The following is a 16,446-nucleotide window of genomic DNA, read 5'->3' as shown; positions in this document are numbered from 1 at the left end:
GTCAGATAGAGCATGAATCTCCAGGATATGTAAAGAACTCAAAAAACTTAACACCAAAAATACAAACAACCTAATCAATAAATGAGCTGAACAGACACTTCTTAGAAGAAGATGTACAGTCGGTAATAAACAAATATATGAAAATTGTTCAACATCTCTAGTAATTAGAGAAGTGCAAATCAAAACTAAGATTTCATCTCACTCCAGTCAGAATGGCAGTTATCAAGAATACAGACAACAATAAGTATTGACGACGATATGAGGGAAAATGTACACTCATACATTGGTGGTAGGACTGCAAATTGGTGCAACCAATCTGGAAAGGAGATTCCTTAGAAAACTTGGAATGAAACCACCATTTGACCCAGCTATCCACCTCCTCGGTCTATACCCAAAGGATTTAAAATCAGCATACTATAGTGACGCAGCCACATCAATGTTTATAGCAGCACAGTTCACAATAGCTAAATTGTGTAATCAACCTAAATACCCTTCAATAGATGAATAGATAAAGAAACTATGGTATATATACACAATGGAATATTATTCTGCATTAAAAAATAATAAAATTATAGCATTTGAAAGTAAATGAATGGAGTTGGAGGATATCATGCCAAGCAAAGTAAGCCAATCCCCAAAAAACAAAGGCTGAATGTTCTCTCTGAATATCGGATGCTGATCCATAATGCTGGGGGTGGAGGAGTCACATGGGAAAAATGGAAGAACTTTGGGCAAAGGGGAGGGAGGGAAGGGGAGGAGCCATGGGGGCAGGAAAGATGGTGGGATGAGATGGACATCATTACCTTAGGTACATGTATGACTGTATATATGGTATGATGCTACATCATATACAACCAGAGAAATGAAAAGTTGTGCTGCAACTGTGTACAATGAATCAAAATACATTCTGCTGTCATATATACCTAATTAGAATAAATAAGTTAATTTTTAAAAAAGAAAATGGTATAAGGGCTAGGATGTAGCTCAGTGGCAAAGCACTTGCCTTACATATTCGAAGCCCTGGGTTTGATCCCCAGTTTCAAAAAAGAAAAGACAAAGAAAAGGACCCCACCCAACAAAAAGAAAAAGAAAATGGCTTAAATTTACAGCATGCATTTCACAGGTGGAAAATGAAGATTGGCTCTTGAAGGCTTGTGTGCAAGGAGAACAGGACAAGTCCCTGTGCCCTTCTCCCTTCTCGGCACAGACAGCTGTTTCCTTCTTGGACCTTTCATATTTCCCTTTCTCTTTCCTGCCTAAGCATGTCGGGAATGTTTTCAAAATGCTGATGCACCTTGTGGACATCCTTCAGGATGTGTAAGTAGAGCAGCTGGTGCAGTCCCCCTGTGTGGGCTCCTATGTGGTGTGGGCCGCCTGTGTCAAAGTGGGAAGGTGGTATACCAGCAAGTGCTCCAGTGTCCTTTGCAGTTGCCAATCCAGCCATCTGGGTTTTTTTCATTTTCTTTCTCTTAAAGGAAAAGAGCAGGACTGTGTATGTAGCTTAGGGGTTGAGCACTTGCCTAGTGTATGCAAGGCCTGGGTTCAGTACCCAGCACTACAAAAAAGAAAAGCAAATAACAGCTCTTGGGTGCTGAGATTTTGCTTTGTTCCCACCCAACCTTTTGGCTTTTGTGTTTTCACATTGTTTTTTTTTTTTTTTTTTTGAGAGAGAGAGAGAGAATTTTTTAATATTTATTTTTCAGTTTTCGGCAGACACAACATCTTTATTTTATTTGTATGTGGTGCTGAGGATCGAACCCAGTGCCGTGCGCATGCCAGGCAAGCACACTACCGCTTGAGCCACATCCCCAGCCTTGTTTTCACATATTTTTAAATGATCATTGTCATAGAGCAGATGTATGTGTCCTGCATTTTTTTTTTTAACAATTAGTTCTATGGTTTTTGAAAGTTGGGCCCATTTAAAACAAAAATCAAAGGTGGCCTTGCAGAATCATTTACTCCTGCACCTGTGTGTGACCTTGGCCACCTGAAGGAACAGCACGTGAAACGCAGAACAGTAATGTGCACCAGGGGCCTAGGTGTTCCTGGAGCCTCTCAGCAGTGCTGCTCTCCCTTCTCCGAGCCCCTGGGGTGTCTGGATGTGGAGCGTAGCACAGGGCCCCCTGTGTGGCAAGCCCCTGTGACTTTGCAGGGTCTTTTCTCATATCACCAAGCTGTCAGTCAGTAAATGTGAAACCCAGCCACACCAGGTGGAAGAAATTCTATCTGCAGTGCACACTCCTCTTCTAGCACCCTCCCTCCCTCCCTCTCTCCTGTACCTCTCTGATTTTTTTCTTAAGTTATTCATATTTTAATATTGGAAATATTCATCCCTTGCTATTTTTTGAATAAGGGAATATATTTACAAATATTTTAACTTGTTTTGATAGAGTTCCAACTGCTGAGCTAAGACAAAAGGACTGTGTTACCTTTTTATCTTAGTCACAGCTTTAAGACCTATTTAATGATATCCTGGAGGGGTATGCCTTACATGCCTTACTTGTAGGTCATTTATTTTATTTTAAGTAATTAATTTGTTTGTGATACTGGGGATTGAACCCATTCTACCACTAAGCACGTCCCCATCCCTTTTTATTTCTTATTTTGAGATATGGCCTTGCTAATTTGCTGATGCTGGCCTTGAACTTGGCCATCCTCCTGCCTCAGCCTCCTGAGGAGCTGTGAGTACAGGCATACTTGTATATCTAAAAGGAAAGGGACTGGTATTAATAATTGGTATTGTTTTCTCATTTCCCAATGACTTAAATGAGCTCTCTGGACTCCTGGTGGGTAGGATTCTTGAGAAGATCTCGTTAGAGTCCTACTTGACTGTGTGCCTGAAGCTCCATCAAGCTGCCTGCAGGATCACCAAATGCCTGAGGTTTTTCGAGATCCCTGCCTTGTCTGCTGAGGTCATTTGCAGAGTCATCAGACTTAGACCTCCAGTGGTGAGTGGGATTTATGGACGAAATGTCATGCCCAGGAGAGAGAGGTCCTGGATTCCATGCAGCCCGATCTAGAAGGAAATGTGGGAGTTCTGGGATGCCTGGACGAGACAGAGTGGTATAGTCAGCTGTCAGGTATTCCTTTGGCATCTCCTACATGCTGGGTTCCATTGTATGCAGACTACACACTTCACCTCTGGCCTCGCCAAGAAGATGACCCCTCCTTTTTCCTAGATTCTATTATTCACAGAAAACTAGAGCCCATTTACCCCCAAAAAACACATGTCTGTGCCTTGTCTTCCCCGCCAGACTCTTCCCTTCATGTAGCAACACACCATGGCAGCAGAGCCCATGTCCTGCTGCCCTGCTCAGGCCCCTGTGCCCCTCAGCGTGCAGTCATCCTCGCCCTCATACCCAGAGGGAACCTCACTCTGATTCCTGCCACTGGAGCTCGGCTGCCCCTGGCCTTCACACTCTGTTCTCTCACCCATGTCTCAGGGCAGCGTCCCTGCAGCTGCATCAGGAGCTTTGCATTGCTGAGCATCTTTTCCATTGTGGGTCCTGAACTTCTGCTGTGGGTAGTCGAGAATGGTGTCTCAGGGCAATTCTTTTTTTTAATGTTTTTGCACATCAAAACTGTAATGTTAGGGATGGAGATGGTCAAGTCTACATTTTCACCTTATTCTTTCAGCCTTTCTTCTTTAATATACCACAGACACACTCTAAGAATGATTTTTTTTCCCCAGTACCAGGGTTGAAACCCAGGGATGTTTAATCACTGAGCCATATCCCCAGCCATTTTTTTTTTTTTTTTTTTTGTATTTCATTTAAAGACAGTGTCTTGCTAAGTTTCTTAGGGCCTTGCTAAGTTTCAGAGGCTGGCTTTGAATTTGGAATCCTCCTACCTCATCCTTCTGGGATTATAGGTGCTAAGAATGAATTTCATTGATAAGGTGTCTGCTTTCTCCCAAGTGGTACTATTTCATCTATCCCAGATTGGTGCCAGCTCCCAATAGATGGTGCTTGAGAAGTTTGTCAGTTATTTAGGGTTTACTTTTTTGCAGAAGGAAGTGTCTTCATTGTTGTTTGGGGTCCCAGATCTGTGGTCACAAGTACTCTACCTGTTCTGCAAAAACAAAATTTTGCTGTGGTAAAATTGACCAAAGCAAAAACATGCTGGGGCATGTGGGAGCCTCTTGTCAGGTGGTCAGCAGCTGGGTGGCTGCCATGAGGGTCAAAGCACAGTTCAGGGCCCTGCTGTTTGTTCAGCCTCAGGGTTGTTCCTGCAATTCATTTATTGACTACCTCTGTTCAATGCTGGATGACACCAGGATGTATAAAGAAAAAATAATAAAGAGGAGACACAGAGACAAGGTGCAGAGGCAGGGAAGGTGGCAAAGTGGACTTTTTCCCAGCAGACACGTTTATTCATACCAATAAGTCACATTGGGTCATTAGTACCATAAGTACATTATTGTTTAGCATATCAGTAAGGTTGCTTATTCTGCAGTTACATTTTACCGTTGCAATATGCAATGTCAGGAGCTATGTGCAGCTCTCAAGAAAGTGCATTGTCTGATGTTACTGTAAGGCGGGCAGATCCAGGAGCACCAGAGCTTGGTGAAACATTGTAGTTATCAAGCAAACAAATTCCTTTATTCCCAGGAGTTATGTGCCTAAGATTAAGGTCGAAGCTGATAAGACTCTAGCGTGGCGGGCCTTACCATGGCAACCAGGCATCCTATGCCTTTGCACAGAAACTTTCCCAGGCTCCAAGCATGTCACAGCCATGAAGTCATCAGGGACCCCAATCCCAAACACAGAACCTCCACAAGGATGGGTCAGTGTGTAGCTGGGGCCGCTTTTGGACTTGGAATGCCTGAGGCCTAGCGCTAGGGAAATGCCCTGCTGGGGTGTCCAGATTGTCCTGGAAGGTGTTCAGGGACATCATAGAAGGGCACCCTGTTTCATTTTCCTTTGAGAACCCTCAGTGCTGTCCTGCCCTGCTCTCACCTGTGCGCTGGTCACCTGCCTGGAGCCCGAGTCCCTTCTCCTGTTGTTGGTATGCCTCCCGGGCTCTTTGAGTTTCTCCACCTGGGCATTTACTGTGGCTGAGGACCATGCTCTTCCCGCCGTCTGAGTGGGTCATCTCTTCCACTCTAGTTGGTTCCTTACAGCAGGAACGGCATCTGCTCATCCACCTTGTCACTTTGCCAAGATGGAGGCCCCAGGGTGGTTCTGTGAGCCTCGAGGGGGGCAGGAGTCAACAGACCCAGGTTTTGTGGAGCTCTGTAAGACCACACACTGTGCAGCCTTCAGGGCCTCTGGAGTTGCATGTGCTCCATGGCAGGTACCTCTGGAGTGCAAAGAGAAAGAGGACTCGGGAGTGTTGGGTCACCTGAAAGGGGGTAGTTCTGTTGGTGTGGTGGTAGAGGTGGGGAGGAGACAGACAGTAGCTGTCCCTGCAGAGTGCCCATGGGGAGAGGACTGGGCTGGCCTCCAGGCCAGCAGAGTGCTGCTTCACATCCCTAGAGTGGGAGCTGGGAGTTTGCATGACCTACTGGTTCAGGGTTCTCTGGAAGCTCTCTGCTCGTGGGTGCATTCTTGTCACCCAATCTGGAGAAAGCACAGGGCTCTTGTGTGTGCCTCCACTGGTGGAGGCTCTTGGTGAGGCAGAGTCAGCTTGGGGACCTGTAACACCCATACCTTCTCCCCTCCTCTCCCATGTTGCCCCTTTCATGGGAGCCCAGGGTACTGGGGAAACGACAGTGCTTGTGTCAGGTGGGCTTCCGACAAGCATGGAGCTAGGAGGTGGCTCAGGTGTGGGGAGCAGCAGAGTAGAGCTGGTAAAACTTCTCTCATGTGCCCACAGGACGTGGCAGAGGACCCGGGAGCCGCAGCCCAGAAGGGCTTCCTGACAGTTTTCCTCCAGGGTGTCCTGGCCACCACAAGATCCTGGCTGTGCACAGTGTTAGCAAAGAGAATGTTCCGGAAGGGTTCGACTATCCTTTTCACCTACCCCGAGGAGATCCAGGTGAGCTTTGCCTGAGGTTGCAGAGCCTCTGCAGGCAACAGAGTGGGGAGTCACACAGTTGTGTCCTGTCACCAAGCACCAGACCAACAATGCCTTGGCCTGGAGGCCTGGGCTCATCCTGAACCTTGCCTCCGGCCCTGGCCCCTACTCTGAGGAAGGAACATTACCCCTTTACCTGGCAGAGGGTCGGTGGCTCTATGGTACAGTGTGATGGGGTGCAGTCACGCTGAGGCAGAGTTGCCAGGAGGACCTTCAGGCTCTGCTTCAGGTCTGAGGCTGTAAGCCAGCTGTGTGGTACTGGAAACAGAAGGTCAGTATGACAGGAAGCACCTGAGTGAAGCCATTGGATAGAGTGGACTCCTCCAAAACCCAGGACATGGGGAGGACTCCACAGTAGTCAGCCCGGTGCTGGAGAAGACAGCTGAAAGCCGGTGAGATCCAGGAGCCTGAGTCCCTAGAGGGCTGCAGGGGGAGGAGGTAGAGTGGGAGGTCCTGCCCACCCCAGGCCTGCTCTCCAGCCTGGCTGCCTTTTCCCTGACCTTGAAGTGGAAGGTTGTGCCCCTTGAGCCACAGTCTTCCAGGGAGACTCTGGAACCTGCTTGTGGTCTTCATGCAGAGTAGGTGGCAAGACTCATTGTGGTGTTAGGCAGGGGTGCCCCAACTGTATGGACAAGGGTGGCTGCAGGACAGAGGGTTGTTCTTTTTTTTTTTTTTTTTCTGAAATTTGGGGAGTTCTCTTTTAACTCTAATCTCTAGAAAAAGCAAATACAAAAATTACCTTCTACAAACTTTTTTTTTTTTTTACATCCATTGATTTACATATTGCCATACTAGTGTCTGTTGTGCTCCGCTGCCTTTCCCATCCTCCACCCTCCCCCCCCCCACCTCTCCCCTCCCCTCCCCTCCTCTCTCTCTACCCCTCCACTGTATAACCCTGAGGGTCTCCTTCCATTTCCATGCAATTTCCCTTCTCTCTCCCTTTCCCTCCCACCTCTCATCCCTGTTTAATGTTAATCTTCTTCTCCTGCTCTTCGTCCCTACTCTGTTCTTAGTTACTCTCCTTATATCAAAGAAGACATTTGGCATTTGTTTTTTAGGGATTGGCTAGCTTCACTTAGCATAATCTGCTCTAATGCCATCCATTTCCCTGCAAATTCTATGATTTTGTCATTTTTTAATGCAGAGTAATACTCCATTGTGTATAAATGCCACATTTTTTTTTATCCATTCGTCTATTGAAGGGCATCTAGGTTGGTTCCACAGTCTTGCTATTGTGAATTGAGCTGCTATGAACATCGATGTAGCAGTGTCCCTGTAGCATGCTCTTTTTAGGTCTTTAGGGAATAGACCAAGAAGGGGAATAGCTGGGTCAAATGGTGGCTCCATTCCCAGCTTTCCAAGAAATCTCCATACTGCTTTCCAGATTGGCTGCACCAATCTGCAGTCCCACCAGCAATGTACAAGTGTAGAGGGTTGTTCTTTCTAATGAAGGAAAAAAAAATCCTCTTCCAACTGCTTTGTGAAGTTTTATACCAACAGACTGAAATCCCAGGAAAACACAGTTGGATTATTAAGTATTATTCCAGGATTCTAAGTAGTATAATCCCCAGGTATTAAGCTTGAGAGACGGGTAGCTGTGTAGCCACTGACAAGAAAGATTTTTTTTTTTTTGGTACCAGGGATTGAACTCAGTGTCACTCAACCCCTGAGCCATATCCCCGGCCCTATTTTATGTTTTATTTAGAGACAGGGTCTCACTGAGTGCTTAGTACCTAGCCGTTGCTGAGGCTGGCTTTGAACTCATGATCCTCCTGTCTCAGCCTCCTCAGCTACTGAGATTACAGGCATGTGTCACTGTGCCCAGCAAGAAAGAATGATTCTAAGTGCAGTAGTAATGATTAAAAAATGAAATTAATTAAACATCTACTCTGAGGTGATTGCTGCTGTTATTCCTGTTTTACAAGTAAATTTACCAAGGTCTGGGGAGATATTGGTATTGCTGTTGGTATTGCTGGAAGTCAGGAGAAGGGAGATAGGGAGTAAGAGGGACAAGAGCTCTGTGGTATGGAAGGAGCTAGAGATAGCAGCAGGAACTCATGATTTTAGATAGTTGCCAGCTCTGTCCATCAAGAGTCCTATGGCAAAGGCACCCTGGGACCATGAGCACCTACAGAAATAATGATGCCCTGAGACTAGGACCTGAGCACACCCACATCTCATCATGCCTTTTCTTTCTTTTTTTTTGTACTATGGACTGACCCAGGAGCACTTTGTCACTGAGCTACACTGGTGGTGGCTGCTGGAAATAAACTTTCACGGACCTTTTTATTTTTTATTTTGAGGCAGGGTCTTGCTAAGTTGCCCAGGATGGCCTGGAACTTGTGACCCTTCTGCCTCAGCTTCCTGAGTAGCTGGGATTTCAGGCGTGTTCCGCCCCACATGGCCCAATCATGTCTTCTAACTCCCGTGTCCCACCACACAATGCTGTTCCTGGAAGAAGAACCACCCTCCATGAGTCAGTGCGAGATGCACAGGGGCCCAGAGCTCCTTGTGCTGGAATGTCAGGAAGTGCTGAGGCTGCAGGCATGTGGTGATCCAGACTCCTCCTCAGATGGCCAGGAGGACTCCATGTGAAGTCTGTGGCTGACATGGTGGTCTGCCATTGCTAGCTTTTCACTTTTGACAACTGAGTTGTGGTCATGTTCATGATGGCAGAAATGGGGTTAAGAGAACATAGAAATTATCTGGGCTATCTCTGCAGTGTTTTTGCAAGCCTAAAGTTATTCCAAAATTTTTAAGAAAACTGTTGAAGATGCTCACATTAGCTGGAATCTGGAACAATTTGATTATTATTTTTTTAATATTTATTTTTCAGTTGTAGTTGGACACAATACCTTAATTTTATTTGTTTATTTTTATGCGGTGGTGAGGATCAAACCCAGGGCCTTGCACATGCTAGGCGAGCACTCCACCGCTGAGCCACAACCCCAGCCCCACAATTTGATTATTAAAAGGCAAAGTGATAGGAATGGATTAAAATTCATTGATAAACATACTTACAGAAAAAAAAGAGAAAAAAGGAACTTTTCTATTCTTCTATTGAAGAATGGAGTTAAGAAATGTAGAAGAAATAATTGCAATAGAAAACTGCCACTCTGTAACCAAGTTATAGTAGCTGATGCAGGCAGGTATCACCCAGGAATCCTGAGCTCGGTGGGGGTGCCAGGAGGTCACAGGATTTCCAGTGTCCCGTTGCAGAAGCCTTTATGGAGGAGGAAAGATGACTTTCACAGTGAAGAAATCTGGCTGATAAGCCTTAACCAAGGACCGACCTCTTGGTCAGCCCTGGTGGCACCAACAGTTTTCATGGGCCGCTTGGTCAGGCTCAAGGTGTTTGGCTGGGCACCTGTGGGAAGTGCAGATGTTTGGCCACAGCTGACCTACACTGAGTACATTTTGGCTTAGTAGTGTCCCAACCAAACCTACTGTAATCATGGGAAAACTGTGAGCCAATTGGGTCAAGAGACAGTCTATAGAATGACCTGAACTTTTCAAAATTGTCAGTATCAGAAAAGATAAGGCCAGGGAACTTCTCTAGAAAAGAGACATGACCAGTAAATGCATTGTGTGTCCCAAGGTAGACCCTGGGTCTAGATGTCAGGTGGACATATGGAGGCATGTGGCTAGGGGCACCTGCTCCAGGCTCCTGTTCTCCTAAGGCTGCCTGTCCTCAGCAGACATGGTGTGTGGATAGGATGCCTACCTGGCTTGGAGACGTGTTAGGATGCTGCCTTCAAGTGCTTTAGCAAAGTGCTTCTTTTTTTTTTTTTTTCTGTACTGGGAATTTGACCCAGGGGCACTCAACCACTGAGCCACATCCCCAGCCCTTTTCTTTATTTTTTATTTAGAGACGGTCATGCTGAATTGCTTAGGGCCTCACTAAGTTGCTGAGGCTGGCTTTGGACTCAAGATCCCCCTGCCTCAGCCTCCTGAGCAACTGGGACCACAGGCGCCCCCATGCCTTGTTGTTGCTGTCTTTTCTGTAGGATATCTCTGTGGTGTTTACTTGTCCCTGTGGCTGTCACTTAACATGTGGGTTTTGCAGGTCTGGCGGCGGCTGGTGGAAATAAACTTTCCTGCAGAGTATGACTGGAAGGAGTCGCTGCTGGGGGACATGGAAGGGAGGCTCAAGAAGGTACCAGACATGGAGGACACCATCAACATGGTGATGAGCCCAGACTGCTGGCAGCACCTGGGGCTACAAGCAGAGCACAGCACGTACAGCCCTGGGATCCACCCAAGCTTTGCATTTCTGTTTCTGATCAGGGCTTTGCAGTTTGACCTCAGAAACATTTCAGAGTTCTAGTGTGACGTTCTTGAAAAGAGCCAGGGAATGGGATTGTGCTCTTACTGGGGCCCTAGACCTACGTGTCATCAAGCCTTCCATGTATAGGTGCTCCAAGGGACCTGCTGGTGGCAGGAGCCTTATTAAACACGGTGACATGGAGGAAATAAACAAACAAAAAAATGCCCTTCATTTTGAATGAAGGTCTGTGACCCAGAAAAGTTGATTTCTCCATAAGTGTTTTATATGGATCTGATTAAATGGACAAAAGAAAGGAAAAATGGCTCTTTTTCAAAATTTGCTTGTTTTTACAAGCTGCTATTCTGGCTGCTTTTTTTGGAATATGAGAAGAGACTAACTTGGTTTCATCTTTACTCTTCTAGTGAGGGGCAGGGAGGACATGCTTAGTGTAGGGCAGGGAGGAGGGGAGTCAGAACAACCAGGCACTTACACCCCCACCCACCTCCGTGTTTGCAGGAGAGGCCTCTTTCCCAGATCTCTGCCTTCTGCAGCCCTCACTGGGACGCCGCTGGCCTCAAGGACAGTGTGGCCAGGAGCTTTGAGAAGTGTGTCATCGAAGCTGTGAGCTCTGCCTGCCAGGTGACCAATCTCTTCTTGGGAAACATGCTTGGGTTCACAGATGCTTGCTGACATGGCCAGCTCCAGGCCCTAAGTGCCTGCCAGTTCCAAGGCCTGTGCTGACCAGGATTGGGTCCTTGGTGCCCCCTCCCTGGCTTGGGCCTCATGCTGCAATCCAGTGCTCTCTACCCACTCCTTGACATGCAACTTGGCTTCCTGCTGCAGAACCCTGTGCAAAACCACAGCCACACTCACAAGCCATCGTGCAGATGATCTGGTGGGCTGCGCCTCCGATTGCCATTGTGATCGTTGCCACTGGTTTGTTTGTGGTCTGTTAACTCATGCCCAACAGATATGCAGGAAATGACCCTAAAGGTTGATAAAACATCTATGGAAGGAAGCTTCTGAAGTTAAATAGACTCCATCCTTGTTGGGGTAGAACACTTGTCCAGCATGGCCCTGGGTTCTATTCCCAACACTGCAGAAAAAGAGGAGAAAGATTCTATCGTTTCACTTAGCTTTTTTTCTGCAAAGTGGGAGGAGGTTCTGCCCCGGCACATTCCCCACACAGTACCCCTGAGTCTCCCAGGGTCCTTCTGTATTTCCTGCTGGACACTTCACGCCCTGCACAAGCCTCAGCTACACTGCTGGCCAGTGGAGTCGTGAGAAGCAGAACTCACTTTTTCTAGGGAAACAGACTCTAGTCTTTTTACATAACTAATACTTCTAAGGCTTTCATTTGTTCTTTGCTCAGTGCTTTAGTAACATGGCAGCCACATCTCCTGTCACTCACCCTTGGAAGCCAAACTTGGGGGGAGTGGTGTGTTTCAGGTGTGAGTGCCACCAGCACAGTCTACTTGGCAACATTCTCATCAGCTCAGAAAGAAAATGCAGCCCTTCAGCTGCGGAGTCTGCCCTCCACCATGCTGGCCCCAAGCCCCTCCCCAGCAGCACCTAATCTTCCTTCCTCCTCCATAGGCTACTCAGGTGTCTCAGGAATGAAGTCACACAGGCTGTTGCCGCAGTCCGGCTGCAGCAAAATAACTGGAGGGTGACGAGCAACTTGTGTAGATTGATACAGCAGGAGTGGGAGCCGTTTATTGTAGGACAGGAGTGGTATTTATACATTCCACACAGCTTATCTAACATAAAATAGACACAGCAGTCAACCAATAAGGAATCTCCACACTTAATGGCTCGCTGGCATTACTTCACAAACCACTCCCTTTGGCAAAATGCCAGGCGCCATCCTGACTTGTTTACAGACTCTAACAGGCTGTGGCCTTGGGTGCCTGGCTTCGTTGAGCATGTGTTCAAGGTCATTCACTCTGGAGTACCTATCAGTCCTTTGTCCCTTTTCATGACTACATGTTGCTCATCATATGGACTCAGGGTGCTTTTATGTTCCATTTGTCCTCTGGTGGACATCCGGGCTCTCCCTGACTGATGGCTGTTATCAGTCTGCTGCTGTGGACCTGATGTGCTGTTCACACTCTCTGCGCCTATGGTGGAGTGACTGGATCACTTGGTACCTGTGTGATTGAAGGACCATCTGGCCCATTCCCACAGTGGCTGGACCATTTCCATGTCAGCTGCCAGCCTAGGAGGGACCTGACTTCTCCACACCCCCATAGCCTGTGCTCTCAGACCTGTGACTGTGCAGTTTGGGGGTGTGGAGTGGTTTCTCTGGTGACTTTGATAGCTATGACCTCAGGTACCTTCTCATATGTTTTTTGGCTATTTCTGTTTTCTATGTCTTTGGACAAATGTCTACTAGAAAGAAATGGCAGTGGAGACGTGGACAGATGTGAGGTGAACCCTCACAGCTGCGGCCAACAGACTTTTTGACAAGAGTGCCAAGATCACTCAAGGGGTGAAGTACAGTGCCTTCCTCAAATGGTTAATTGGGCTCTATGTCTTTCCTTGATTGTGGCCTTGATTGATTCCTTGAGAGTTCTTTGGATAATCAGGTGCAAATCTCTGGTCAGATGTGTGATCTGCCAGCATTTTCTCCCATTCTCTGGATTGTTTTCACTCTGGGTGTTTTCTTTAGAAGCACAGAAGTTTTTAATTTCTTTTTTTTCTCTCTCTTTTTTTTTTTTGTGGTAGTAGGGATTGAAACTAGGGGTGCTCTAACACTGAGCTACATCTCTAGTCCTTTTTCTTTTTTATTTTGTGAAACAGTCTCACAAAGTTGCCCTCAAACTTGCAATATTCCTGCCTCAGCTTCCTGAGTAGCTGAGATTACAGGTGTGCCCCACCTCTCCTGGGAAGGTTTTTACTTTTGGAAAAATTCAATGGGTATTTTTGTTTTCTCTTGTTGCTAGTAATTTTGACATCTTGTGCTAAATCCTGGGTCATGAAGATTTACCCGTGTCTTCCTCTAAAAGGTTTTTGTTTTGTTTTTGGCACTGAGTGTTAACCTAGGACCATATGTTCATACGTGCTCTGTCAAGGAGCTACCCCCTCTGAAAGCTCTAGAGTGTTAGCTCTTAACATTAGTTCCTTTTTCTATGTGGTGTGAGGTAAGGGTCCAGGTACATTCTCTTGCATGTGGAGATCCATCTGTTCCCGACCATTTGGGAAGGCACTGTACTTCACCCCTTGAGTGATCTTGGCACTCTTGTCAAAAAGTCTGTTGGCCGCAGCTGTGAGGGTTCACCTCACATCTGTCCACGTCTCCACTGCCATTTCTTTCCAGTAGGTCGTAAAATCAAGAAGCATGAATTCTCCTGATTTGTTCTCCTCTTTTGGTATTGTTTGCTATTCTGGATCTCTTGGGATGCCATATGAATTTTAGAATCAGTTTGTCAGTTTTTGCAAGGAAAGCAGCTGTGATTCTGACAGGGATGGCTTTGAATCTGTAAGTCATTTTGGGGAGTGTTGACCTCTTAACAATGTCACATCTCATGGCTTCTGAACCTGGAATGTCTCCCCATTTATTTTGGTCTTTAATTTTTTTCAACAGTAGTTTGCAGTTTGCAAGTGGTGAGGTCTGCATTTCTTTTACGAAATTTACTCCTAAGTACTTTATTCCTTTGCTACTGTAACAAATTATTTTCTCAGGGCTGGGGTTGTGGCACAGTGGTAGAGCACCTGCCTAGCACTTGTGAGGCACTGGGTTTGATCCTCAGCACCACATAAAAATAAAATAAAATAAAGGTATTGTGTCCATCTACAACTAAAAAACATATTTTTAAAAATTGTTTTCTCAAATATGTTTTTGGATTGTTCATCACTAGCACTTGGAAACAGGGCAGCACCTCGTCTCTGTGGCCTACAGCTTTGCAGGCTCATTTCTTTTCTCTAGCGGGGTATCCGTGGGAGAGTACCTTCTTTGAAGTTTTGACATAGATGACCATGTTATCTGCCTGTAAGTTAGTACTTCCTTTACAATCCCAATACTTTTTTTTTTTCTTTTCCCTACCTAATTGCCCTGGATAGCAACTCTGGCACCGTGAAAGGAGTGAAATTGGCTATCCTGGTCTTGTTCTTGGAGTTTTGCCTGATACTTCTTCTGTATCTATTACAATGGTTGTGTCACTTTTTTTCTATCAGTATGATGTATTCATGTTTTTGTGTCTGCGTGTGTGGCACTGGAGATGGAACCCAGGGGTGCTTTATCACTGAGCCACATTGCCAGCTCTTTTTGTTTTTCATTTTGAGATATAGCCTCACTAAGTTGCTGAATCTAGCCTCCAACTTGTGATCCGCCTGCCTCAGCCTAGTGAGCTGCTGGGATTACAGGCATGTGCCCCTATACCAGGCTTATTAACTGATTTTTGATGTAAAAAACGTGGTTTTATTCCTGGGATAAATCTCACTTCCCTATGGTCTATAACTTTTTATTCATTGCTAATTAATGTTTTCTTTTATCCTGTTAAGTGTCAAAAGTACCTGTTATTAGTTCACTCTGTGTTTTTTATTGATCACTGAAACTTTTTCATTTTTTTTTTTTTTTGCAAAAATGTGAATGCAAAGAAGAAAACTGTTTTGTTTCTTGGTGAAGCATCAGAAGGAGAATTGGAGTGTCTGTGGTGTTTGAGGGCAGCTTGTAAAGTTTTCCTCATCTTGTTTTTGGCATTTTTCATGACAGGCATGTCTAAGAGAAATACAGAAGCTGACAATGAGCTGGGAGGGTGTGTGACTTGGGGTTATAGGGGTGTGTTTGTGTGTGTGTATGCATCTTCAAACCTCTGGCACCTCACGTAAGGATCCAGGCCACAGGGCAATGGAAGTGCTCTAGGAAATATTTAGTATTTTATGTTTCTTTTCTTTTTGCAATACGAGGGATGAAACCCAGGGCCTCCAATAGGCCAAGCTCCCCACTTACCACGGGGTAGCCCAACCTCTCTTCTGTATTATTATTATTATTTTTGAGGCACTATAAAACTAGCTTCAGTAGATTTATGGAATGCTCTTGGGTGCTAACTTGTGTCATTAAAAAACAAATCAGTAAAATCTTCTCAACTCTCTCTTTTAATTCATTTTCTTTTAGTCTCAGATCAGTGTCCTGGAGGGAGTCTCTTGTCATGATTTGCAGAAATTTGGCAGCCTTGTGTCTGCTGTGATCACCAAGTCCTGGCCCAGGAACAACAGAGAGGCTGTGGAAGGCCTGGATGAGATTCTTGAACACCTGCTCACGGGGCCAGATGTGAAGCAGCTCTTCAAGTTGTACGGTGCGTATAGGACTGGTTGGAGTTGCTGTCCTTCCTTGGGCAATAGAACAGGCAAGGTCCTTGACCTGGTCCTCAGCCTGCATGTGCTGAGGTTTGGTAAAGGCAGGATGCATGGAGGTGCCCAGGCAGGTGTTAGGCCTAAAGACCATCTAACACTAGAACCATTGTCTGCTGAGTGCCTGCTGAATACGTGCTCCTGGGGGGACACATGGTTCTTGACGCAACCCCTCTGAAAGTCCCCAAGCCCCTTGATTCCCAGATGAGGGAATGGAAGTGCCCAGGGCATATTGCTTAACCAGGGTGTTGGAGACTCACTGTGTCCAAGATAACAAATGATTAGAAATCAAGTCCAAGCCCAGCTTGCCTCCCTGTGAAGCTCATGTGTCACATTTTGAGACTAATATTGATAACTAACAAAACATGAAGTGACTCTTCAGCCATCACCTTCCCAAGTGGCATGCATTGCCCTGGAAATGATGGTGCAGGTTTATGTGTAAATTGCTAGATTCAGATCCTGTTGTGGGAAAGCACTGGTGTGGCAATAAAAACCCAGGGCCAATGATTGTCTCAGCCAAACCAGCTGCTCTGTTCTACACCAGGACATAGGCAGGAGTAGTGTGTGGACCTGAAGGTGGCTGCTGTGTGCACGGGCCACAGCAGCCTGCTGGGGAAGAGTTCACTGTTACACTCCACAGCATGCATTTAAGGCTCCTCCTTGTCTTTTCCTGGCTTCATGGTTCCGTTCCTTTTATCACTGAGTAAAGCCCCCTTGTCTGGATGTGCCTGGGTTGGTCCATTCTCCCCCTGAAGGTCATCTCAGCTGCACTCTGTGTGGGGGTGATGCTGTCGATAAACCAGGGATTC

General features: G+C 46.2%; 1 pseudogene; it reads left to right on the top strand.

Annotated features, from left to right (window-relative positions):
- LOC124099220 (E3 ubiquitin-protein ligase RNF213-like) overlaps positions 1-16,446 on the top strand; it is a 91,599-nt pseudogene that overhangs the window by 12,693 nt on the left and 62,460 nt on the right.

This window comes from Marmota monax, unplaced genomic scaffold (genome assembly GCF_021218885.2).
Source record: "Marmota monax isolate L192 unplaced genomic scaffold, Marmota_monax_Labrador192_F-V1.1 WCK01_AAM20220418_F8-fsc00574, whole genome shotgun sequence".
NCBI classification, from domain to species: Eukaryota; Metazoa; Chordata; class Mammalia; order Rodentia; family Sciuridae; genus Marmota; species Marmota monax.
This window is presented reverse-complemented; position numbering and strand designations above follow the sequence as displayed.